This window comes from Lemur catta, chromosome 2 (assembly GCF_020740605.2).
Source record: "Lemur catta isolate mLemCat1 chromosome 2, mLemCat1.pri, whole genome shotgun sequence".
Taxonomy (NCBI): Eukaryota; Metazoa; Chordata; class Mammalia; order Primates; family Lemuridae; genus Lemur; species Lemur catta.
In genome coordinates, this window is record NC_059129.1 from 127488338 (window position 1) to 127514767 (window position 26430).

At 38.5% G+C, this 26430-nt stretch overlaps 1 long non-coding RNA gene across 3 annotated transcripts; it reads right to left on the reverse strand.

The window, feature by feature from the left end:
* Positions 1-1620: 1620 nt before the first annotated feature.
* LOC123633327 lies at positions 1621-26175 on the reverse strand. Of its 3 annotated transcripts, none has more exons than XR_006733574.1 (4): positions 25990-26175; positions 14831-14925; positions 7685-7807; positions 1621-1946 (listed from the first exon to the last, which is right to left on the reverse strand). It is a non-coding gene; the product is annotated as an uncharacterized LOC123633327 (long non-coding RNA). The 3 variants fall into 3 exon arrangements; XR_006733575.1 differs by lacking the exon at positions 25990-26175 and adding an exon at positions 25170-25334; XR_006733576.1 differs by lacking the exon at positions 25990-26175 and adding an exon at positions 24432-24512.
* Positions 26176-26430: the final 255 nt, after the last annotated feature.

Consider the following 26430-nt stretch of genomic DNA (forward strand, 5'->3'; position numbering starts at 1 on the left):
TCAATTTCTCTGATAGGCTTCTGAATTTCTTCTGCATGTTGTCTTGAAGTTCCAGTTCTTCAGGACTGCTATTTTCAGTTATTTGTTTGAAAGGTCACATAGCTCCATCATTCCAGGATTGGTCACCGGTACCTTATTTAGTTTGTTTGGTGAGGTCATGTTCTCCTGGATGTTCTTGATGCTTGTGGATGTTCATTGAAGTCTGGGCACTGAAGAGTTAGGAATTTATTTTAATCTTCACAGTCTGGGCTTGTTTGAAGTTTTCCATGTTGAGAAGGCTTTTCAGATATTCAAAGGGAATTGAGTGTTGGGATCTAAGTCTTTGGTTAGTGCAGTTGTATCAGCACTGGGGTGCCCCAAATCCAGCAATGCTGTGACTCTTATAGACTCCTGGTGGTACCACCTTGATGGACTTGGGAAAGATATGGGAGAATTCCCTAGATTACCAGGCAAAATTTCTCACTGTCTTCCCTCACTCTCTGTGCTGGTCTGCAGGAATTGGGGAAGGAGTGACATGGGCACTTCCTCGTGGCCACCAGCACCAGGTCATACCTGAAGCTAGCCCAGTCTCACCCAAATCCCGTGGTGACTGTTGCCTGGCTACCTCTGATGTTTATTCAAAACCCAAGGGCTCTTTAGTCAGTGGGTAGTGAATCCTGCCAGGATTGGGTCTTTCCCTTCAAGGCAGCATGTTTCCTTCTGGCCCAGGGTGGGTCCAGAAATGCTAAGGCCTGGACTCAGGAGCTTTAGGAATCTGCTTGGTACTTTACTGTGACTGAGCTGGTACCCAGTTTGCAAAACAAAGTCCTCTGAACTCTTCTTTTTTTCTTTCCCCAAGTGGAAGAAGACACTCCCTGAGCTGGGCTGCCTGTAGTTGGGGGAGGAGTGACACAGGCACTGGCTTGGCTGGCACCATTGGTGGCTCACTGGGTCATGTGCACCCCAAGTCCACTGGCTCTGTGCCAGCACAGCCACAGGATTTGTCCAAGGACTGCAGCCTTTGTGGCCCAACTGCCTTACAAATGTAGTCCAGGCCCCAGGTTGCTTTTTTGTCTGCCAGTCGTGGGGCTAGCTGTATTTCAGGGCAGAGGATTTCCTTCTGGCCAGGCTGGTGTAAATTCTCCGTCTGTGGGCACTGGCAGAATTCTGCCCTGTGCTATATTTCCCCTGTGCCAGGGTGGCCCTGAGTTCCAGTGCAAAGTCCCACAATCACTTCACTCTCCCTGCCCCTCCCCCAGGCACACAGCTTCTCTCTCCACTCAGTGCACTGCCACAGTCGACTGACTGTCTTTTCGTCCCTCTTCAGTGCCTCTTTCCTTGATATAATGTTAAAATCAGGTAGTATGATAGCTTATCTGATTTTTGGTTCTTCTAAAGATGCTTCCTTGCTTCCTTGTTTGGATAGTTGTTGAATTTGGTATTCATATGGAGGGACGATTGCTGGAGGTTTCTATTTGGCTATTTTGCCCCACCCTTGGGTCTCTACTTTCAAGAGGAATTTTATGAAGTCTGTGTTTTCAGGGAATTCATTTTCAGATTGTCCACTGATCTCAAGATGTGAAATTCCTTCATCAACTATAAAATTATATACAAATGAGCAGGACAAACTTTATTCCCCACTCCTCATACTTCATGGAGTTCCCTACCCTTCTACTGAGGCCCTGACCAAGGTAGGTTAAACAAGGATAAGAGGGCTGTGTTATCACCCTTTAGTGACTAGAATAATAGAGCCAGTGGTCTTGGCATAATGAAAGATCAGAGAAGCTGTAATGGGCAAGTAGAAGTTTGTCTTGAAGTTGTTTAGTGCAGAAGATTCCAGGAAGAAAACCAGTTTCTGTCACTCCTTCTGGATTCACACAGGATCTGAAGCACCTGTAGTCCACTCTTCCATCCATTTCTTCATCAAAAGGAAAGCCTGTTGGAACTTCCCAGTCATTAGCTGAAACCTGGAGAAGGAAGAAGTGCATCAGTGGGGCACAGAAAGGAAAGGGAATGGAGTCAGAGAAAGGCAAGAGCACTTTGATGTCTATAAAAATTGCACCATACTCTGGACTCCAAAAATAAGATTTTTTTCCTGTCCTGCCAGCCACTAAGGACATGGTGAAGGGGTTCCACAAATTTCTTTTATTATTATTATTTCTGCTGCTGTTGTTGCTATGGCAACAGACTCTAAACATGCCTCCCACACACCTCCTGTGCTATCAATGACCTCCATACTTCATTATAAAATGACAACGGGGTTGTCATTGATATCAGAGTAGCAGGCCATGCCCATGGAAGGAGGGGGGGGGGAACAGCAAAGCTGTGCCTCTCCAAAGACCGTGACTTTATCTTTTACTTGCCCTTTGGATTGTCAGCATGTGCCTCTACTTTATCCTGCTTTCAGATTATTAGAATCAAACTGTAGGCTGCTGACTGTTTTTTTAAAAAAGAAATACTCAAGGGAGGAGAACAAAGTCATTGAATAAGTGCTATATGCCAGAAGTTTTACTTTTCTCATTCAATCCTAAAAATACAACTGCACGTTATTATTTTTATTGCCATTAGTTTACAGATGAGCAAATAGAGGCTCAGAAAAGTTAAGTGAAGTGTACTGTCACATTTGCTAAGAAGTGGTGAAAACAGAATCCAGGCCTCAATCTATCCAAGGCCTGAGACTCTATATTTTGCACTATACATCTTTTCCACAGCCTGCCGCTGTTTCTGTTGGATGTGGTAGTGAAGTATATGGATCGAAATAATAATGCCTTTTGGAGTCAAACAAGATCTGGGTTCAAAAGCTGGTTCCATCATTTTCCATTCGTGTCATTTTAGCTTAAATTTTGTCATCTGAACAATGGGGATAATAACAATGTCTACTAATGAAGAAACCAAGGATTAAACAAACAACGTATCTAAAATCATGGCACAGTGTGTTAGGTAGTAAGCACAGTGAGTGAGTCTACTTCGAACAGCCTGTGCATAAGTCAAGGCACCACCATTATTTAACTTTCCCTGCCAAGGGCACTCATTCTGATTTTTATAGAAAAGCTCTTTCCTACTCCTCTCTGTGTTTAAAAGGTCATAATTTCCCTGTGGATAGTTCCGTCTCTTCTGGAAAAGATAATTTCCTCATAAATAACAGTCCTGCAAGGACTCAGGAGTGCTGTTCTAATCTTAGCTGTATGAAAAAGGCATCTTTGTAGACAGTTTTGACAATTCTCCATATCAATTTTTCATGGTGATTTTATTTTATTCTTTTCTTCTTCAGCCAGGCCACCGAAAACATAAAATTAGCTATAGATATTGATCAAATATGTGTCAGACATCTTTAAAAAGTACATTTCTCTGGGGGAAGAAAAAACATGGCTTCATCCCAAATGCCAAGGCATGGGAAGAACTCAATTCTTAATCAGGAAAGTGCTTTGGGTGACATTTTTAACCAGCCACATCCTTTTTTTTCTGAATATTTTGGTAAGCTTGAATGGATTTGTATATAATTTCACCTAATTCAGAGATTTTCGATTACAAATTTCAAAGTTCAGCCCTGAAGATGCTTTTCTTGGGTGGGAACTGAGACCAGACATCAGTATTTCCAGTGACATATGGAGATGTGGGGAAGTGAGACGGTGGCTGCCAGATGTTCAGATGATGTGGGAGGAAAATAGGTCAAAGGGTTGCCTGCAAACTCTTTTGCTCTGGAAATCCAGGAGGATCTCTTTTAAGAAGGTTCTGAGCCTGTATGCTGTATTGTAAAGGGCATGTCCTTTCTCATGTCTTTAGGTGGCAGGTCTAAGTTCATAAGGTACATGCTGAACAGATCTTTTATTTGCTGCCCATCTGCTCCCAGAAGGCTGTTTGGTGAGCTGGAGACTAGAAAGAAAGAGAACGATTGAATATGCCTTGATGGCTTATACTCCAGTTGAACTGAATTGGAGTGACTTATCCGTATGCTGGGTTTATAAGGATTATTCATCAAGAAAAACTGATAGCACTTACTATAAAACCCAAGGCATTTAGACTCTTGGATGATGAAGTGTATCCATGAGAAAGGAATGGGAGATTCATTTACTTGGATTTGAAGTCAGGGGACCTGGACTTTTAGTCCCAGTTTGTCTCTAACTTTGCAAGCCATTTAATCCACTTTATTTATTCTAGCCTTTGATTTCTTTGCTCATAAAGCCTGGATTAAATAATCTGTTAGTCTCTTTCAGAAACAGGTTTCTGCAATCTAAGGGGAGATTATATAAATCAAGGCAAAAAACTGTCCTCAGGAGCCACTAAGAACTGTGCACTGTATCTGCTGGTATGGAAGAGTGAGTGAGTCATAGATCTTGTGAATAAGGCCTTACTTTCTACAGAGGGAACTAGATGTGCATCCAGCATGGATCTCTGACTATCCTACAAATGTGTTAATGCTCTGACAGAGGGCCAACAAAGTTCAGATAGGAATGCCTTTATACAGCCATTGATTTTATGTATTCTACCTTTTACGGCACTGGAAAAAGTTGAAAGACCTCCCAGAAGAGACTGATACCTTCTTCTCCCCAATCTGAACTGCTATTTGTTATTATTTTAATCTCTATATATAACTATCTCACATACAAACACACTGGGGATATACAATGGTACATCACATGCAAGTTGTGTTTAAAGAGTTTTTCTATATTAACTCTAGATGCACTAGAACTGATGCATTTATAAGGATTCTTCAGTTGCAAACAATGTAAACAAACTCGGGGTAATGTAAGTGAAAAGGGAGCTTATTTTAAGTTGCCGAGCGAGATCCTATAGTTGAAGGAAAGCACAAGAATATGAAAGTTCAGGGAGCAGATAGCTCCAGGGTTTTCAACAGCAACAAAAATCCTGTTGCCTTCATCAGTGAGCTGTCAGAACTAGAAGGTATGATTTACAACCTTCTTTTCTGACTTTTGGCTTAAGATTCAAAATCCTGGAGAGAAAATCTGATTAGCTTAGCTTTGGCTTTATGCTTCCTCTTGGCCAGTAGAGGAAAGATTCCTAGTGTTTTGGTACTCCAAGATTGCACACAATAGAAGCAGGAAGGAAACTGGGAGACGTAAATTAAATACCCCAAAAGAAAGAGCCTGGGCACTGAGCAGTCAACACCAGCACCCACTCACTGTAGCTAGTCAATTTATTGAAAGCAAGCCTGAATTTTTCTTTAATGAATGATCTTAAAGTCTTCCTAAAGACTGAGTGTTGGTTAATTTTTAATTTATTTTTAAAATTAACATTATTTTCAATATATCTGTGATTTTTTTCAGATTGTTTTGGGGGCTAAAATTGATGTTCTAGAAATATATACCATGTTTATTTTTTGGCTATTAGTAACCCCTGACATATCCTATGATGCTCTAGAGAACAATTATGGTTAGCTAGGAAAAGGCAATGTTAGAAAGAGCTGGTGATAGTGCCAGGAAGCCTAGATTTGAATCTTCATTCTCTACTAGATGTGCAAATTTAGAAAAATCCTTTGACTTCTTTGAGTCTCAAATTCCTAACTATTAAGTGTAAATAATCATCTACTAATGCCCAATGAATAAAAAACAGCTTATAACAATGCCTGGAAAAGTGAAAATGTTAGTTGTGCTGTTATAGTTGTGTTGAATAGATTTGTTAGGCAGGTCAAAGGAGATAGGTAAAAAATATTTTTTTATTTTCTAAGGCACTGGAAAAGACTTCTCAGAGTAGATCAATAACTTCTTCCTGTTTTAAAATGCTCTATAAAATCAGATATCATCATTATTTCCTATTCTCCTTAGGTTGAATTTGCCACTCAAGCCAGGAAATTTTCTCATGATTCCTAATTATTCCTGCTAAAAAATATTTTTAAGTTATAGCCTATAAATGTATGTTTCCTTCTTCCCTTTTCATATTTACCCCATTCCCACCTTCCATTAATTCCCAGCTCATCCCTCTTCTTCTCTGAGATGCTTTCCTCAGGCCCGTAAATGGGTTTCCTTTTTCTCAGAATTCCTACATTTTCTATGCATGGATCACTTGTTTTATGACCTACTCATCCATTGCTTTGTAATGTTATTTTTACTGGTTGCTTTATATATCTGGGAATTGGCAGTAAAATTCAGCCAATATTTAGTATGCACAAGGCGTAGTGCTAGATACTTCAGAGATTTTAGGGATGAGTAACGTTGGTCTTGCCCCCAAGAAATTTGCAGTCAGGTAAGAAGACAAGGATCAATACAGTCTAAAGACGAGAAGGCTTTGTAGATGTCTTAGTTCAGGCTACTATAGCAAAGTGCCATAGACTAGGTGGCTTATAAACAACAGACATTCATTTCTCACAGATCTGGAGGTTGGAAGTCCAAGATTGGGCTGCCAGCATGGCTGAGTTCTGGTGAGGATCCTATTCTGGGTTGCAGATGGCCATCTTCTCATTGTATCCTCATGTGGCAGAAAGAGGGTGAGAGAACTCTTGGGGTCTCTTTTGTAAAGACACTAATCCCATTCACCAGGGCTGCACCCTTAACAACCTGATTATCTCCCAAAGGCCCCACCTCCTAATGCCATCACACTAGGGGGTTAGGATTTTAACATATGAATTTGGGAGAAGGATACAAACATTCAGACCCAGACCGCTGCATGGAGCAATTAGCATTTGATAATTCCCTTCCTCATCAAGAAATAATGGTGAGAGCTGGGGAAGGACCCGGCAAGCAGGAAGGGCTTTCCGGTCAGAAGGGTGACCACAGAAAGAAAGCACACACGTGAACCGCAGCTTTCATTTCTATCCTTCCACAGAAGGTGGCCTATGCTAAGTGCATTAGTAGAACCTCAATAACTCAAATTTGAGAAAGAGAGAGAGACTAAGAAAGAGAAAGAAATCGAGAAAGAATTATATTTAAGGAGTTCAAGATCTCAATATTGTCCTGAGATTTTTCTTTTCTAAAGCAAATCAAGCTTGAGTGTGTCTCCTCCAATTTTAGTCAGAGTGTTCATGGAGCAGAGATCAGAGCGGTGATGGAGGGGGTCATTACTTATTTATGTCCTGCTTTAGAAACTGGGGGACCTTCCTGAGCTGCCAGCATAACATCCCAATATGTCATCAGCCTCTCTCATGAGAGACGTATCTTCAATAACTCCGGGATAATTCACACTTCTCATTTGTTTCAGTTAGGAGCTTCCAAGGTAGGGGCAGTCAGAGACTTCTTACTTTAACTCAGCAGTGAACACAGGATAATCGAGTCCAGAAAAACAAAAATGTGAACAGGGATCGTGGGTTTCGTGTCTTTGTCTTTGAGTAGAACTACTCTTGGAGAATGATCTTTACCCAGCTCATCATTCTTATTTTGAAAAACAAGAACATTATTCTACTTTCATCATTAGTTCACTTCCCTGATTTACAAATTTAGTTGAATGACATTTTATGCATTCTCCTATCAGCTTTTGTTGCTGTTGCTTACATTTTAAGCCAAATGACTAAAATCTCTGTTCTGAGGCTACATTAAATTTATTTTTAATGTAGACGCTCACTGCCCAATAGGAGTCTTTACATATTTTTATCTCTAAGCATACACATAGTGTTTTCCACAAGGATCTTTTCAAGTGTTCTGGTTTCCATTGTGATCACTGCATTGTACTGACCACCCACCAGTTCCTTGTTTTTCATGCATAATAAATTTTACAACCACATGTTTCAGCCAACATTTCTGGTAGAAATTCCTACCTCAACAGGAGGAAATTAGCTATTCTTTTTGATTTATTAACTGACCACTAGGCACAGTCATTTAGATGCATGCAGAGAAACAAGTGCTGCGATGAAGTCCAGGCGCTCCAAGAAGAAAATTTCCTGTAAACAAAATAAAATGAAGCACAAAGTTACCCCAGAAAAACTCTACTTAGGGAGCTCTCAGAGGGCGTATATTTCTTAGTCTCAAACACAGAGACAGTACAAAAATTTCTAGAGGAATTCTGAGTACTTAACCAAAATCTTCTCCTCACTAAACCAAAATGATATTTTGAGGAGGGATTTAATAATGACTTGGCCATGGCATGTGTGCTATGGGGCTTCCAATTTAATATTCAGGTTCTCAACAGTCCAAATATCCAGGGTCCCTGACTTACATTTCTGTACACCTAAGAGGTACATAAATGATATTTTTCTTTGACTAGCATTCCTTTCAGATGCAATTCAAGGGAAGCCCTCTCTAGTCTTTTTTTTTTTCACATCCTCCTAAAAATTCTTTGTATTCTGTCCTGACATTTATGTGTTGCCCAATAATAAGGTATTGCTCTTTTTGATCTTTTTAAAGATGACCAAAAAAAAAAATGTAATGTTTCAGTTGCCATTCTGATATTTTTCTGACTCATACATTTTGGATGTAGCTGTAGATTATGGGTCACTTAAAATCAATAGGCAGAGCTGATTTCCCAGCTGCTGATAAGGGCCGTCTGCTGGAAATTACCTTTACTACTATTGTGAATTCCTGAAATTCTACCACTGGATATTTATTAATTTTGTTCCCTACATATTAAACTACAAATACCCAGGGGAGAAGGTAGCTGTAACAGTTCTAGTGGTAACACCTATTTATAGCTTTCTTAACTCTCTAGTTGGCAGCACATTTTGATAGGGGTTAGAGAGAAAGAAAAACCATGAGGGAGTTGGTACCTGAAGGGATGGGGGAGATACTGTAAAGAGAAAGGGGAGAAAAAAAAGGGGGAGGTAACTTTAAAGGTTAGGCATGAAGGGTCACATTTTTAAGAGCCAACTTAATGTCACTTTCTCCCTGAGGTCTTCCCTGTGTGCCTCAGTAGGAAGCAAAAATGTTGCCTCGCTACTATCAACCCTAGGAGGATTCAGCACCAGTATCAGGAGATCCCTAACTACTACCTTGCATCATAGTAGTTTTTATAAATGTTTAATCTCCTGTTTTGTGTAAATTTCTTTTACAAATTTCTCTGATTCTCTTTTTTTTTTTCCTATTTATTCATAAACAGATTTACCTACACCTGGGGCAAGTCATTTTATACAGTAGTCAATTCTGAAGTGAGAGGTGAGAATGGAGAACAAGGACTGTCTTCTTTCATGAGAACAAATGATGTTCTCCTGCACTGTGACCCAAAAGCATTCTGGAGATACATAGAGGTTGCTTTTGGCTATAGGAAAAACATGCTCTAAAACCAGATAGCAGCATAGCTTAAGCAAATAATCCGTGTAAATAGAGTATGTGTTATTTGAATAATAACAGTAATTTTCATGTTTGCATAGGTTTTCTTCTTTATTCTGACTGCAATATAGCAATTCTTGTGATGATGTCATGTTAGGCTTTTGTTAATTTCTCTCTTTTTTCTCTCTCAAACATACACACACATTTTTCTGCCTAAAAAGAAATGAATCATCTAAAGCTAAGAGACCTTAAATGCCTTCTCTAACAAACATAAAGTTTCAATGGGTGCTGAGAATGCTATATCCAAAAAGTGAGAGTGGGATCATTATATTTTAATATCATTAATGCCTTACCGAACCTATTCTAGAAAAGAATGCCTACACTTTCTTCCCTACCTCATTTTGGAATTAGTATCCTTCTGTTCACTCAGATACAAACCCCAGAACCATTTTATCTCCTCCTTCATCCCCAGAATCCAAGCTCCCTCAATTCTACTACAAGAATGTTTCAAAACATTCATTTTCAGTGGAAATAACTTACTGCCAGTTTCCCTGCCTAGACTATTGCAATAAACACACAAATACTTTAAATATCCATTTTCTACAGTGCCATTGGTCTATGTCTCTGTTCTTGTGCCAGTACCATGCTGTTTTAGTTACTATAGCCTTGTAGTATAGCTTGAAGTCTGGTAAATTGATGCCTCTCAATTTATTCTTTTTGCTTAAGATTGCTTTTCCTATACAGGGTCTTCTCTTGTTCCATACGAAGTGTAGAATTATTTTTTCTAGATCTGCAAAAAATGATTTTACTATTTTAATGGGGATTGCATTGACTCTGTAGATCACTTTGGGTAGTATAAACATTTTAACAATGTTGATTCTGGTGACCCATGAGCATGGTATGGTTTTCCACCTGTTTATGTCCTCTGCTATTTCCTTCCTCAGTGTTTCATGCTTCTCCCTGTAGAGGTCATTCACCTCCTTAAATATATTCCTAGGTATTTTATTTTCTTTGTTACTGTTGTGAAGGATGTTGAGTCTTTGATTTTGTTCTCAGTTTGACTGTTGTTGGCATATAGGAATGCTACTGATTTCTGTACATTGATTTTGTAACCTGAGACTTTGCTGAATTTGTTTATCAATTCCAGTAGTCTTATAGCAGAATCTTTGGGGTTTTCTAGATATAAGATCATATCGTCAGCAAAGAATGATAGTTTGACCTCTTCTTCCCCCATTTAGATGCCCTTGATTTCCTTCTCTTGTCTGATTGCTCTGGCTAGGACTGCCAGCACTATTTTGAATAGAAGCGGTGATAGTGGGCAACCTTGTCTGGTTCCAGTTCTAAGCGAGAATGCTTTCAATTTTTCCCGTTCAGTATGATGTTGGCTGTGGGTTGTCATATATGGTTTTTATCATTTTTAGGTAAGCCTCATCTATGCCTACTTTTTAAAGCATTCTTATCATAAAAGGGTGCTGAATTTTGTCAAATGCAAAAAGCCAGCTTCTTGTTTCACTTGTTTTCTCTATTGCTCCACTGTTTTCTATTTCATTGATTTCCACTCCTTTTTGTTTAATTTATTCTCTTCAGATGGGGTTTAATTTGAGCTCCTTTTTTAACTTCTTAAATTGGAAGCTTATATCATTGCTTCTATTAGTAGATCTTTCTTCTTTTTTTATATAAGCATTGAATGCTATACATTTCCCTTTAAGCACTGCCTTAGTTTTATTCTACAAATTTTGATATATCATGTATTTATTATTATTATTCTCAAAATGTTTTCTAATTCTCTTGTTGATTTCTTTTCTGGCCAATGGGTTATTAACAAATATGTTGTTTAATTTCTGATTCTTTGAGAGAATTTATAGTTATGTCTCTGTTTTGAGTTCAAGTTTAATTGTGTTGTTAACACACTTTGATTTCAATCTTTTGAAATTTATTAAGAATTATTGTATGGCCTATGGTCTATGTTGCTAAATACTCCATGTAGGCTTGAAAAGATTGTGTATCATGTTGTTGTATGTGGTCTTCTATACCTGTCAATTAGTTAGTTGATAGTGTTGCTCAAATCTTCTCTAGTTTTCATGATTTTCTGTCTACTTTTTCTATCACATACTAAGAAAGATGTATTAACATCTTCTACTATGGTTTCAAATTTATCTACTTCTCTTTTTGGTTCTACTGATTTTAGGAGCTTTGTCATTAGGCACATATACACTTATAATTCTTGCATGTTCTTGTTGTATTGATCTTTTTAACTTTATAAAATGTTTTATGTTTTCTGTTGGAATATTCCTTGGCTAGAAGTTTATTTTGTCTTATATTAATGTAACAACTCTAGCTTTCTTATGCTTACTGTCTGAATTTACACTGATTTTCCATTGTTTTTCTTTTAACTTATTTGTGTTTTTGTATTTAATGTGTGTCTTTATCAGGCAGCATAAAGTAGAGTTCTGCTTTTAATTCCACTTTCACATTCTCTGCCTTTTATATTGTGTGTTCAGTCAATTCACATTTGATAAAATTATTTATACTACAGGTTTTAAGTCTGCCATTTTGCTGGGTTTTAACATTTGTTTAATTTTTGTTTTATTCCTCCACCCCTCTTTTCCTGCTTTCTTTTGTGTTAAGCAAATATTTTGCAGTATATCATTATAAATACAGTATTGACATTTTAACACATGTCTTTTCAATGTATTAGTGGTTGCTCTAGGGATTATAACATGCAACTTTATCTTATCAAAATCTACTTAATTAGTTTTGAATTGCTTCCAGATGAATATAGTAGTTTTTCAACACTATAGTTCTGTTTATTTTTCCATTCTTTGGATTGTTTTTATCTATAGAAATTATAATCCCAACAATATAGTAGTACAAATTTTGCTTTAAATATGCATATAATTTTAAAGAAGTCAATAAAAAGTATATGATAACTCACATATCACATATGTATTCACTTTGGTGCTCTTTATTCTTTCCTGTGTATTTGAATTACCATCTGGTGCAATTTTCCTTAATTTGAAGGACTTTCTATAGTAGTTTAAATAGTGCAAGTCTGCTAGCATTGAATATCTCAATTATTTTTGCCAGGCATGGTGGCTCATCCCTGAAATCCTAGCGCTTTGGAAAGCTGAAGTGGGAGGCCAGAAGTTTGAGAGACCAGCCTGAGCAAGAGAGAGACCCTGTATCTACAAAAAAATAGAAAAATTAGCCAGGCATGGTGGCGTGTGCCTCTAGTCCCAGCTAGTGGGGAGGCTGAGGCAAGAGGATCTCTTGAGCCCAGGAGTTTGAGGTAGTAATGAGCTGTGACAATAACACTGCACTCTAGCCCAGGTGACAGAATAAGACCCTGTCTCAAAAAAATAAAAAATAAAAGACCTAAATATCTCAATTATTTTAGTCTAAAAATGTATTTTAGCTTTAGTTTAAAAGGATAACTTCAGTGACTGTAGATATCTTGAATAATAGTTTTTTTTTCCTTTCATCATTTGAACATGTCATCCCAATATCTTCCAGCCTCCACTGTTTCTGATGAAAAGTCAAATGTTAATCATATTGTTATCCCTTTATGTGTAATATGTCATTTTTCTTTTGCTGCTTTCTAATTTTCTGATTAGATTTGGTTTTTATTACTTTGAATCTGATGTCTGTTTTTCTTCTACTTGGGTTTCACAGAGTTTCTTGGATATGTAAGTTTATATTTTTCAACAAATTTAGGAAATTTTATGCCATTATTTCTTTAAACATTTTTTTGTCACATTTATTTCAGTCTTTTCTTTCTGGGACTCTAATTACATTTGTGCTGCACCACTTGATATTGTTGCAAAACTTTTTATTTTCTTCAATTTTTTCTTTCTTTCTGCTTATCAGGTAGAAGAATTTTTATTAATCAATCTTCAAGTACACTAATTTTTTTGTGTGCCATTTAAAATCTGCAGTTGAGTTTGTCAGCAGGTTTTTATTTCAGCTATTATACTTTAAGATCTAGAATTATCAGTGTTTTTATAGTTTCTATTCCTTATTGGTATCACTATATATTTACTTATTAATGTGATGTTTTTCTCTTCAACTATTTGAACAAATTTTCCGTAGTTTTTTTTTAAATATTTATAATACTATTTTGTAGTTTTTGTCTGTTATATCTAACACCTGGGCCCGCTTCAAATTAGTTTCTAGTGACAGCTTTGATTCCTGATTTTTTGTACAACTGGATTTTTTCCTATAAGTTTTGGTTGAACAGTGGACACTGTAGCTACCCTGGAATCTGTTTTGTTCTTCTGAGGATTGTTGGTTTTTTTTGTCTAATGGTCTGTAACTTGCCTGGACTCAGACTGGGAAACTTGTCTCCATGTAGTACATGGTTACTAATGTGTCTGCTCAGTTTTTTGGCTTTTAGTTGCTGGGGTTTTACTTTAGCTGGCATCTTGGAAGTCTCGATAGCTCATGAGAAAAAATTCATATGACAAAAGGTATGTATGTATGAGTATGTATGTGTGTGTGCATGCATGTGCACATATGTCTTGATTTTGCTGGATGAAAACTGACAGTTGTAGGACTGTTATGCACTGAGAGTTTCTCCATCACACTGCCACCCCAATGGGTTGTTTCTGGCAAAGATGCTGTGTTTTTATATTTCCTCATTCAGTCTTGGCTCCCAGTCCAGAACATGATGCCAATTGAGTTCAGGTGCCTCAGAGATCATGCAATCTACCCCAATCTTGTTGTCCCAAGAAATGCTTTATTGATTTTGACTTTGGAGGTTTTTAATTTGAAAAACTCTGTGTTCTGCCAACTCTGACCCAAGGTCTTCTCTTTGTGTTCTCTCTTATAGTGGCTAGGATTTTACCATATTTGTGGACCTTTTACGCATCATGGTTCAACATTATAACTGTTTGCTACTGTCATCTAAGGTAGAGGGTTTTTACCTCTGCCATCTTAAAATCAGAAATCTGAAAACAATTTAAATCACATGGAAGAAATTCAAATAACAACAAACATCTGGCCAACACTTGGCAATTTTTAAGGCATTGTCCCCTCTATTATTTAATGTGATCGACACAATATGTGGAATAGGTGTTGCTGTAATTCCGGTTTTACCAAAATTAAGCTAAGTGTTCAAAGTCTCTTAGCAGTTATGATGTATATTCACAGGAAGAATGAGACAATCCTGCTTTAATGTCCCCACGGACCATGCCATACTCCACTCAATTTAGCTTCTCCAGAACTATGGCAAGCGTCCATATTCATTTTGACTCCAGAATCAATGTTTCTTTCATTTATGCTAAGTTTCCATAGCTCTAATATTATAGGACTAATAGAGATTATTTAAAAATGTTAGTTTTAGAAATACAATTAACAATTCAATCTGAAAGTTAAATTATGAAAATATATTCTTAAACTTTAAACTTAGATTAAATTCAAACCAAATACATTTATATATAATTATAAAGTTCATAACTCACAATTATATCTATATAATATATAGTTCATCAATTTAAGCAAAAATACTAATTTTATTCTATCATTACTTGGCATATGAACAATGAGGAAAATATGTAACGTAAATAATTATGAGCTTCATAATATAGACAAAGTGAAATATGGCCAAACAGGAAAAACAAATATGCTGTGACTATATTAATAAATTCTCTATAATGTTAGGCAGAAATTCAGGATTAAGTTTGGTTTGAAGGAGGGATGCTTACCTTATTAGGAAGAAATTTAGATGCACAAAAGGATGAATATGAAATTTATGGAAACATCATAGTCAATTCTTTATTGTAACGACAGGCACTGAAGACTATTTTGAAGACAAAATAACATGACAAAGATTAATTGTAATGCTTTTGTTAACAGTAATAATAATTGTAATTCATTTTATACATACTCTGTGCCAGCCTGCATAATTAGTAGGTGTTTTATGTGTATTACTTATTTCAGTTAGATCTAAAAAGGAAACCTTATTACATGTTCAAAAGCTGATTAAATAAATTTGAATATCAGTTTTAAATATGAGCACATGCAACAAAAACTGGCCTTTTATTCAGGGATTATCATTCTTTCTGTGAAATATTGTATAATACCTCTTATTGAGCTTAGAACTCAGCAAATATTGATTTCCTAATGATTAAAGAAATTTCCAATTTCTTTATTATTCTAGCTCTGAGATTTAAAAACAAAGATGTACAGCATCTTTATATTTCTTTGCCTATTTTTACAATAATTTCCTGAAAGGAAAATATATCCTTTAAGAGACAGTAGCCATTTCAAGTATCTTTGAAGAATAAATCTAGTCATTATAGAATATGACGTTGTATTGTGTTAACTGTGTTAGTGTGATGAAAAAGACTGAAGACCAAACAATGTCCACCAGGAATAGAATAATAGTCCTCTTGAGCTGCACTGGAATCAGTCCTTAACCCAAAGCAATGGCCTATGCCTTGATTACAAGAATAAAGGTTTATTGAGTCTAGCTAATACGGAAAAGTGTGAAATGTGCAATTCATGTTCACTTGGGAAAACCATAAAAGTGATCATGTGCTCACAGACATGAACTTTATTAATTTTGGTTAAATCAATGATCATATGTAAAAATAGAACCATATAAGCCAAAGTGCAACTTCATAGATCATAAGTGGTGTTTAGCATTTAAACATTAGCTATATTAAACTAAACATATGCATATGTGGATGCCGATAAAGTAAACTAAAAAATCCATTTGTGGCAATGAATGGTGATGATTTCTGTGATACCAGCCATAATTTTTAGAATGAGTGATAAGGAACAGATTATAAAATTTATTTACATGGTACAGAAATAATTAAGAAAAAATTATTATGGGTAATGTTTAATATACTGATAAAAATATTTTTAATGACATTTGTTTTTAAAAAATATTTTATTGGTTGAATCAGTTTGGATTCTAGACATAGTTGCCCATGCCCAAATGCACTAGCATTTTCCATGTCAAAATATTTTTTTTCCTGAAACTACCTAACTATTAGCAGCTGCCTATGTGAGAATAGAGGGAGGATTGTTTTTACTTCACTCAAAGATTAATGACATTTTATAACTTCAAAAGAAGTTTTCAATTCTGGCTTTCATGGTAGGCACCTCCTTCTTGTCTCCTTTAATTTTATTGCCACTTTTTAAACATAATTATTCATTCTGTGGCATATTAAAATAGTCTGCAAAGCAAAAGTTTTCATTAAAAGTAAGATTTTTCTTGCTGTTAACTCTGAATTCCACTTTTCCTCTCTCTCATTTACCAGGTAAGCATTGTCATCATTCCAATCTTTTTTTGTTTTTGTTTTTGTGCAAATATTTAATGTTGGCTGAAGGGAATATGAGAAAAGGTGGGGGAGGGGAGGTTGAATTTGTTCTATTTTCCTTCAGAGTATATATTTTTTGGTTCCCAAAAAAAGATTTAGCAAGATTTCAATGATATAATTTAAGTTCTGAAATAGTGAAATTATTATCCGCATCCACAATTCTCTGGCCTGGTAGCAGAATTGGCGCTAGGTAAGCACGACAGTCATAAACCTGTATTGAAAATAAGCATGGCCTCCACCCGCTTTCACTCTACTACAAAGCCATGGGCTCATTGGCCTTGTTTTAACTTGTGTGTGATTCCAGCAGGATACCCTCCGAACTCTGAGAATTACACTTTTAAAAATATATGTAACACAACCTTAAAAAGGAGTAAAATTCTGATACATGCTACAATATGGATGAACCTTGAAGACATTATGCTAAGTGAAATAAACCAGACACAAAAGGATAAATATTGTATGATTCCACTTATATGAAGTACCTATAATAGACAAATTCAAAGAGAGACAGAAAGTAGCATAGGGGTTCCCAGGGCCTTGGAGAGGGGAAAGCGGGAAGTTATTTAATGTGATAGTTTCAGTTTAGGGAGATGGATAGTGGTGATGGTCAATAACAGTATGAATTATTACACTTAATGCCACTGAACTGTACACTTAAAAATGGTTAAGATGGTAAATTTATATTATCTACATTTGACCACAATAAAAAAATTAATAAAGTTTCAATAAACCATTTTAACGGTAATTTGAAAAGGCATTTTGGCATGTTTCAATGAAATAAATAAGAAATTACCAAAAAATTATCTGTAACACAGATGGCAAATATACACAAACGGCACTTTAGAGAGTCATAAGAACAAGAGTCTTGTAGCTTCTTGTCAATCAAAAATAGGGCTGGTTTATACATAATTCAGAAAAGCTAGTTTCTGACGATGGTATTGCTCACAAGATTATTGTGCTTTGAGGGTTTCGATTCAGGTGCACTAAATATCCAATTTTCCTGGCCTGTACATTTGCACTGTAAATATGGAAACACAAGCTATCAAAAGCGGATCCTCTCTTTAGACCTCACACCACACCTTCACAGAGCCAGGTTTGTGTCCTTACTCCATTGTGGGTCAGCCAAACCATGAAAATTTAAAAGGGCAAAATCTATTACACCACAGTTTCAAGGAATGCTGGCTACAAACTATTTCAAGGATGGGAATATACTGGGGATCTGTCAGTATAATCACAACCTTGCAGAAACCATTCTAGGAGAGTGTGGTGGGATCTCTTAGAGACCAAGTCCTCCATGTGCACTCTGTTTCCCTCCATCACTCCTTCTCCCTTCCCTAGAACATCACTCCTGAAATTCCCCTCCACCCCTCTGTCATCAGCTTCTTCTTCTTTCTTGAACCATCTCTGTCAACCTACAAACATACTTTGGACCTCCATTTGAAGGGAGAAACATCTGTACTACACTGCTTTTTAAGAACATTGTGTTTCATTGTTCCATTCTTCTTCAGAGCTAACTTTCTTGTAAAAGTTGAATATGGTCAAGTGCTCATCTTCTTTTTACATTTTTTTAAATTTAAATTTTATTCTTTGAGGACAGAATAATTGTTTATACTTACAGGGTACAATGTGATGAGTTGATATGAATACATTGTGAAATTACTCAGTCAAGCTAATCAACGTATCCACCACCTCATGTACTTGCCGTTTTTTGTAGTGAGAACATTTAGGATCTATTCTTTCAGCAATTTTGAAAATTGACTCATTTTGACTCATTCTCAGAGCATTAAATACCACCTATTTGTTGATGATTCCCAAATCTGCTCTTACACTCCAGATGTACGTGCCGATTATCTATGTGATGTCTCTACTTAGGCATGTATGGGCATCTCATATTTCACATATCCCTTTTCCTTCAGAACTACCCCTTCTTCAGTGTTAATTATTATCCATCACTATCCAGCTGCTGCTCAAGCCTAGAACCTGGGTGTCCTCCTGATCCCTCTCCTCCCCTCAGTCTCCCACATCTAAACCATTACAAGTCCCAGTTCCCCAATTTCCAATTCTTCTCCTGAATCTACTTCTCTGTCCATCTTTTCTACCAACACCCTAATTCAAGTCACCATTGTCTTCCCCCAGACTACTGCAGTACCTATCCAGGTGGTCACCAGTTCACCATGTATATTAGTCAGGGTTCTCCAGAGAAGCAGAACCAAGAGGATATGTATGAGTGTGTGCGCGTGTGTGTGTGTGAATAGAGAAAGAGATTTATTATAAGGAATTGGCTCATGTGAGCATGAAAGCTGGCAAGCCCAAAATCTATAGAGTGGGCAGGTGTGCTGGAGACCCAGAAGAAGTAATATTTCAGTTCATTTCTTAAGGTTGTTTACTACAGAAGTAAGGAGAGCTGATGCTGGTTGTAGATGAAGTCCAGAGATAGTCTGCTGGAGATTTCTCTCTTGTTCAGAGAAGGCCAGTCTGTTTGTTCTGTTCAGGCCTTCACCTGACAGAATGAGGCTCACCACATTAAAGAGGGCAATCTGTTTTACTCAAAGTCCACTGATTTCACTGTTGATCTCATCCAAAAAACACCTTCACAGAAATATTCAGAATAATGTTTGACCAAATATCAGTGCACCCCGTGGCCCTGCCAAGTTGATGCATAAAATTAACCATCACATCGTGCTTTCATTATTGCACCTCTCTAATCCATCCTCAACCTAGCATCCAATTGCCAAGTCCCTTTAAATCCCTTATTAGCATACATAGAACTTGAAATAAAATTTCACTCTGTACCCTGGCTTACAAGACTCCACATTATCTGACCTGGCTTATATCTCTGCTTTCCTTTTACATTCTCTCCCCTTTACCCACTATGTTCCAGCCACACTTGCCTTCTTTTCCCCTCTCGAATATGTTAAATGTTTCCTGTCTCAGATTTTTATAGTAAGTATACCCCTCTGCCTTGAATGTTCTTTCCTTAAATTTAGGCATAGCTGGCTCCATTTTGTTAATCAGATGACATCTTAAGTGTCACCTTCTTGAAGGTGTTTTTCTATGGGTACTCAACCTAAATTAGCACATTCCATTCCCAGAATTATTTTCCCATTATTTTAAATAATGGTTGCTTAGTTTAGTTTAGATAATACCTCTATGGGTTCCCATTCCATTTTCTTTTCAACAAATAATTGAAATGTGCTCTAATATGTCTAAAATCTAAAGTTGGTTGCTTGTTCACCTCTATAAATATATTCTTGGCTGCATAGTTCTAAATAAAATAGCATGAAGTCCTTTGTATTAAAGAGTGTGCTCACAGCTCATTGCAACCTTGAATTCCTGGGTTCAAGCAATCCTCTTGCCTCACCCTCCCAAGTAGCTAATTTTTTTTTTTTAGAGATGGGGTCTTGCTATGTTGCCCAGGCTGGTCTCGAACTCCTCATCTCAAGCCATCCTTCCACCTTGGCCTCTCAAGGTGTTGGGCTTACAGGCATAAGATCCCACACCCAGTCTATACTTTTAAATTAATCAGCTTTTCCTCCAATTGTAAGAAAAATCTTTGATATTAAATTCTGCACCAAGAGCCCTCATATTGAGGATATTTGTACTGGCTTCACAAAATGTTTACTTTTACTCCAGTTTTGTCATCTTCCCTTGGGGTATTTGATTTTGTCCTCTGTCAGGTGCATGCACACACACAAACACAATTTCCATTTTCTGCCAAATCTTTTAGAAAACTATTTCACTTTGATTTCTAAAAAACAGATCACAGAAAACTTGTATAGAATCAACTCAATAAAGCAAACACTTAATAAAAATATTACTTTCTGTTTGTGCTTGTCTTTCTGGCCAGACTTATGAATAACACTTATGTCAGTGGTGCATCGGTTGTTCAATACTTTTAAATAACAAAAAGACAAGATTTCCCAAATAAAATAGATCCTGTTTGCCAAAGCAACTCATTACCATGTCTAACATTCAAAGGAAAGGGAAGAACAATCCTACAAGTGCTAAGAATGAGAACCACCCCACTGGCAAATAGCCCTAATGATTCTCATAGCTATATCATGTGGAAAGAGCAAAAACTCATGTATAATTGCATAAACTAACAAGAATGCAGTCAATGATATTTTGTCAGCATGATGTTTGGCATCAAAGAGCTTAGATATCTGTTATGGAGGATTGAACTGGAGACGAATCATGTCCCCTTGACTTCAAATTTCCATTGGTGCCACAGTATTTATTATCTCACCCAGTGTACTATTGAAATAGCTTCCTAACTTCTCTCCTTGCAGAAGTCTTTTCTGGTACGGTCCATTCTGATTAATTTTCAACACCTTTGCTTTAATTATGTGGCTTCCTTGTCAACAAGCTAAATAGAAACAAAAGATAAATATTTAAGAATAGGCTTCATTGGTTCTGCAGGTCCTATAGGATCAAGCCAAACTTCTTAGCCTGACCCTCCTTCAACAATCTACCATCAATCAGGCTTTCTCTCCCCATCAGCCTCTAGGATCTACCCCTGCATCCAGACTATTCGTTAACTTTCCCTCAAATATTTTTCATTTCTTTCCTACATTTTTGCTACAATAATTCCACTGGTTCATATTTTCACCGTAAATCCAACTTATTCTTTAAGACTTAATTACAACTCCAATTCACCATGAAAGTTAATTCTGTAATCATCTAGAAGTTTGACATTGACCTTAGACAAAAACTTAGAATGTGATGTTTGCTTAATTATTTAATAACTTTTATCAAACACCTAATAAGTTCTAGGCAGTGTGGTAATTGCATGAGCTAGAATGACTAATAGACAACTCTGATTTACCATGTCCAAAACTGAACTCTTGGTTTTCCTTTCCAAACCTGTTTCTCCCCTACTTTTCTCCAACTCAGTTATCAGTAACTCCACTTACCCAGTTGCATAGGTGAAAAACTCCAGAGTACTCCTTGTCTCTGCTGTCTCTCATACTCAGTATCCAATTATAAGCAAATCACCTTCAAAATATCCCAAATCTACTTCTCACCACTTCCATTTCTACCACCCTAGTTCATACCATCCATTATTCTCTCTTACCTGGATTATGCAACAGCCTGCTAAATATTCTCCCTGTTACCACTTTTGAACTCCCTAGATTCTATTTTCCACATATGTCAGATCATGTTCTTGTCTATTTGAAAACTTCCAATGACTTCTGTAGGGTGTTTCTCTACCTTCTTAGGTTCAGTGGCTTAGATCTGTGAATTAGACTTTAAAGGACATTAACAGGAAAAAAAAAACCAGAATTTCCATCTCCAGTGATAACAGGTGTTTTCCTCTTCTTGGTATAGGAGAAGGAAGAGGGAACACCTTCACAAAAGGAGACTTATGTCCTGCTTTAGGCAAATAGGGAGAGGACAAAGAGCTCTTTCTGTGTTTGCTGCTTCCTAATTACCTTCAGCTCAAAATAATCATTATGCCAATGTGTCATATCATAGCATATTCTGATCCCCTTCACTAATTTACCTTACAATAAAATTCCAAGCCTGTTCTATTGTTCACAAGGCACATAACCTGGCCTTTTGTACTCTCTCAGAAAGACAAAAAGAAAAGCTATTTCCCCTCTCTCAGGTTAGACAGGGAGGGAAGAGAGGTTGTGATGGGGGAGGGGGGGGCTAGTGAGATGAGGGAGATCAGGGAGCTGAGTGGTTTCTAAGAGAGGCCCTGTACCCTGCCCCTCAGATGGAGGCCCAGGGAGGACACAAGGCCTCAGAGAGAGAGAGGGAGAGAGAGAGAGAGAGAGAGGGAGGGAGGGAGGGAGGGAGAGAGAGAGAGAGAGAGAGAGAGAGAGAGAGAGAGGGAGGGAGGGAGGGAGGGAGAGAGAGAGAGAGAGAGAGAGAGAGAGAGAGAGAGGGAGGGAGGGAGGGAGGGTAGCTGCTTGAAGATTAGGCTGATGAAGACTGTGATGAGTTATCAAGGGAGTCAAGAGAGAGCTAGAAAAACCTCACTGACCAACAGACATCCTATGTTGAACAATGACCAGGGACCAGACAGCTTGATATCTACTGACATGAGTAAGTCAAGGACCACATTTCTTTTACCCCCCCTGCCGATGAAGGCAATAAGCCTGGTGAAAAGGAAGGACTGGGAATGATTAAGGCAGAATGGGAGACAAAATCAGAAATTTCCAATTGGGTCGAATTATTTACAAATTAAGGTATCTTTCTTAAACAACTTGGTTTGTGGAATAAAATTTATATAGTCCCTGGCACACAGTAGAAGATCAATTTATTATAACTACTATTCCTACTATAAATATTTTATGGGGCTGCTGAAAAAGTCAATATTATTAACTTTTATTTACACAAGAGTAAGATCCAGTTCAGGAATAGTAGGAATCCCACTGTTACCAGGGCTGAGGTTTGAAATCCACTTTGAGTACATTGTAAAGAGAGCAGATGTTGACTCACGTGTAGATAGGGAAGGAGCCAGACATTGAATAGTTAAAATAACTAGGGCTGTGAAAACTGCATAAGGAAAGGCTGAAGAGAGAAATGATAGCTGTCCTCAGATATTTGAAAGGCTTATTGTGGAATATAGAATGTCCTTGTTCTGAATGGAAGTTGAAGGCATGAATGTTTGATTCAATCAACAGAAAGAGGAAGTTTCTCATAGTTGAGTGTTCGTCAATGTTAAGGGATTGCAACAGATGTTTAATATTCATCTCTTCTGGAATGCTGTCAGAAGATTCCTGTATGTTGAGGAATGTGGTCCTGGCACTTTTCAGTTTTAGGATAATATGATATGTGGGGCAGGTGGAGACAACTGATATTACTAAATTCCAGGAACTATGCTGAGTGCTCTATGTATCATGGGCCCACTGAATCTGCCTGACAGCTGTATGAGTTAAACATTATAAATATTATTATTTTATAAATCAGGCTCACATAATAAACTGCCAGAGTTTGCAGTGCTACTAAATTGCAGGGTCAAGTCTAGAACCCAGGTCTACTGCATTAAAAGACCAAGTACTTTCCATTGTACACTCCATTTCCCTAACTTGCTCTTTCAAAGAAAAAGAACAAATCCTTAATTTTAGGGCAGAACTTTCAAAATACACACATTTTACTGACATATAGAAATATCAGTGCATAAATTATGAACATTTTGACATATGATAGCACATGTACATAACTACTCTTCTGTGTTCTAGATGTATGACTATCTGTTTTGGTTAATGAGATGGTTAATTTTATGTGTCCATGTGTCTTGGCCATGGTGCCCAGATATTTGGTCAAACATTATTCTGGATGTTTCTGCAAAGGTGTTTTGTTGATGAGATTCACATTTTAAACAATGGACTTTGCATTATGTCCTCCAGGTTCATCCATGTTGTCACAAATGACAGAGTTTCCTTCTTCTTCAAGGCTGAATAGTATTCCATTGTGTATATACACCGTATTTTCTTTATCCATTCACATGTTGATGGACAGAAAGACAAATACTACATGATCTCACTTATATGTGCAATCTAAAAACGTGAACTCAAAGAAGTAGAGTAGAATGTGTTTACCAGAGGTGGTGGAGGAGAGATAGGGAGATGTTGGTTAAAGGATACAGAGCTTCAGTTAGACAGGAGCAATAGCTTTGAAACCTATTGCACAGCATAGTGACTATAGTTAATAATAATGCATTGTATGTTACAAAATTGCTAAGAGAGTAAATTTCAAATGTTCCTACCACTGCAATAGGGATAAATGTGAGGTGATGAATATGTTAATTAGTTTAATACAATCATTCCACATTTTATAATCCCAAAACATCACATTGTACCCCACCAATATATATAATCATAATTTGTCAATTAAACATAAAAATAAAATTTAAAAAATCTTAATAAAAACTATTTTTAAAAGTCAGCTGATTTTGAATATATCCTCCATAATGTGGGTGGGCCTCATCCAGTCAGTTGAAGGCCTTAACAGAACAAACACTGACCTATCTCAAGCAAGAAGTGGACCGCCTTTGAACTCAGAATACAACTCTTCCCTGAGTCTCCAGCCTGCCAGCCTACCCTGCAGATTTTGGACTTGCACCGCCACAATGTGCGAGCCAATTCCTTAAAAACAAAAAAAGAAACAAAAAAAAAAACTACATACATATGCATATCAAGTTGGTTCTGTTTTTCTGGGGAAAACACTGGCTAATGCACTCATCTATATTTCTTTGTTTTTCCATATGTTTCCTGGTTTCTTCTAGCTTTAAAACTCTACATGTATAATCTTGGAAGTAGATGTTTTCCCAGACAAGCCTTCAGATCATACCACAGCCTTAGCCACCACCACTTTGCAGTCTAGTCAGAGACATTCAGCTAAGGTGCACCCAGATTCCTGACCCACAAAACTGAAATGATAAATGTTATTGCTAAAAAACAACAACAACAACAACAACAACAACAACAAAAAACCACCTCAGTGAATGGCACTTCAATTTCCTCGAGACAATCTGGTGTAATAGAGGCTAGCCGGGGGAGGCTGAGGACCTGGTCCTAGCCCCTGGTCACCTTTAGCTAGTTTGTGCGGACCTCACATGGCAGGATCTCATTCCCTACCTGTATATAAGAGGGTTGGGCAGGGAACCTTTAGCTTCCCTTAAATACTACAGTTCAGTGTCCCTGTTAATCATACTGATTATTCATCAAAATAAATACTGATAGAGGTCATAAGTAGAACACACCCTGGATGTTCAGGCCTCCAGATTTGGTGGCAGCATTCCAGCTTCCTTTCTGCCTGTAACTGTGCGTAAGTCCTGCTCTACCTCCTTTTTTACCCCCACCCAACAGTTCTTTATCATAAACTAATCAGCGTTAAGTCATTTTTATGACACTTATGCGCGTGGCCCGGGCATGTGTCTGTGTGCGCGTGCGCGGGCTGTTTGGCTCTGGAGGTACCTACAGCTTTGCCATTGGAAGGTTTGTCTTTAGCATTTTGTGGATTAACTCTGGCAGTAGACAATGGGAAAGGAACAGCTTTCCAAGTGTGAGCCCTTCTTCCCTCAAGAAGGGCTCACACTTGGAAAGAGGAGGTGTGTCCAGATCCCTTTGCCAGGCAGCTACTTTTCAGGAGCACTGGAGAGCCCGCAGCGGACTTTCCCCAGTGAGCAGCTGGATTTGCGTTTGCAAATCAATCGCGCTCAATAAAATGATGTGTGAACATCTTCCCAGCCCCCTGTTAATATCCCTTCTTTTTTTTTTTTTTTGAGCGAGCGACCCAGCAGAGAGACAGAAAAGAGAAGAAAAGACTCAGAAAAGTAAAGAGAAAAGAAGCAATTCCCCGGGAGCTTGCAGGAGGGGCCCGCGCGGGGACTCGGGTGGGCTGGGAGCGCGGAGTCGCTGGGGCCGGGAGGAGGTGCCCACGGGAGCGCCCGCGTTCCGAGCGGTGCCTTTCTCTCGCCGAGGGTCTCCAGGGTTCAGCGCTCGCGGCGTTCCGGGGACCTCCGGGTCTGCCCCTCCCCTCCCCGCCCGGGAGCCAAGGCCGGCTCGGCGCCCATCTCTCACCCGCAGCGGGCCCCCGCCACTTGATCCTCGCCGCCCGCACGCGGGGCTCCTGTCCAGCCCCGCGGAGCGACTTCTCCCTTTCTGCCCACGGGCTGACGAGCCTGGGTGGGGCGGCTGCGCCCTCGGGACGGCCCCCGCGGCGGAGCGCAGAGCCCGGGGCAGCCCGAGGGCCGCGCCGAGCCGGCAGGACGCCCCCTGCCTCCGGGGCGGCCGCACCTGAGCCCCCAGCTCCGGCCCAGGCGCGGCGCCGGAAGCGCAGGCGGGTCGCGCAGGCCCTGAGCCCGCGCAGGGTGCAGGGGGGACCCAGAGCCACTAAGGGGGTGACCAAGTCCCGCCTCGCGCCAGCCGGGGCGAGGACCTGCGAGTCTCACCCCTCCACCCGCAGCCCCACCCAGACCCCGAGCACCCTAGCACCAGCTCACAGGCAGCCCCGGCGCGCTC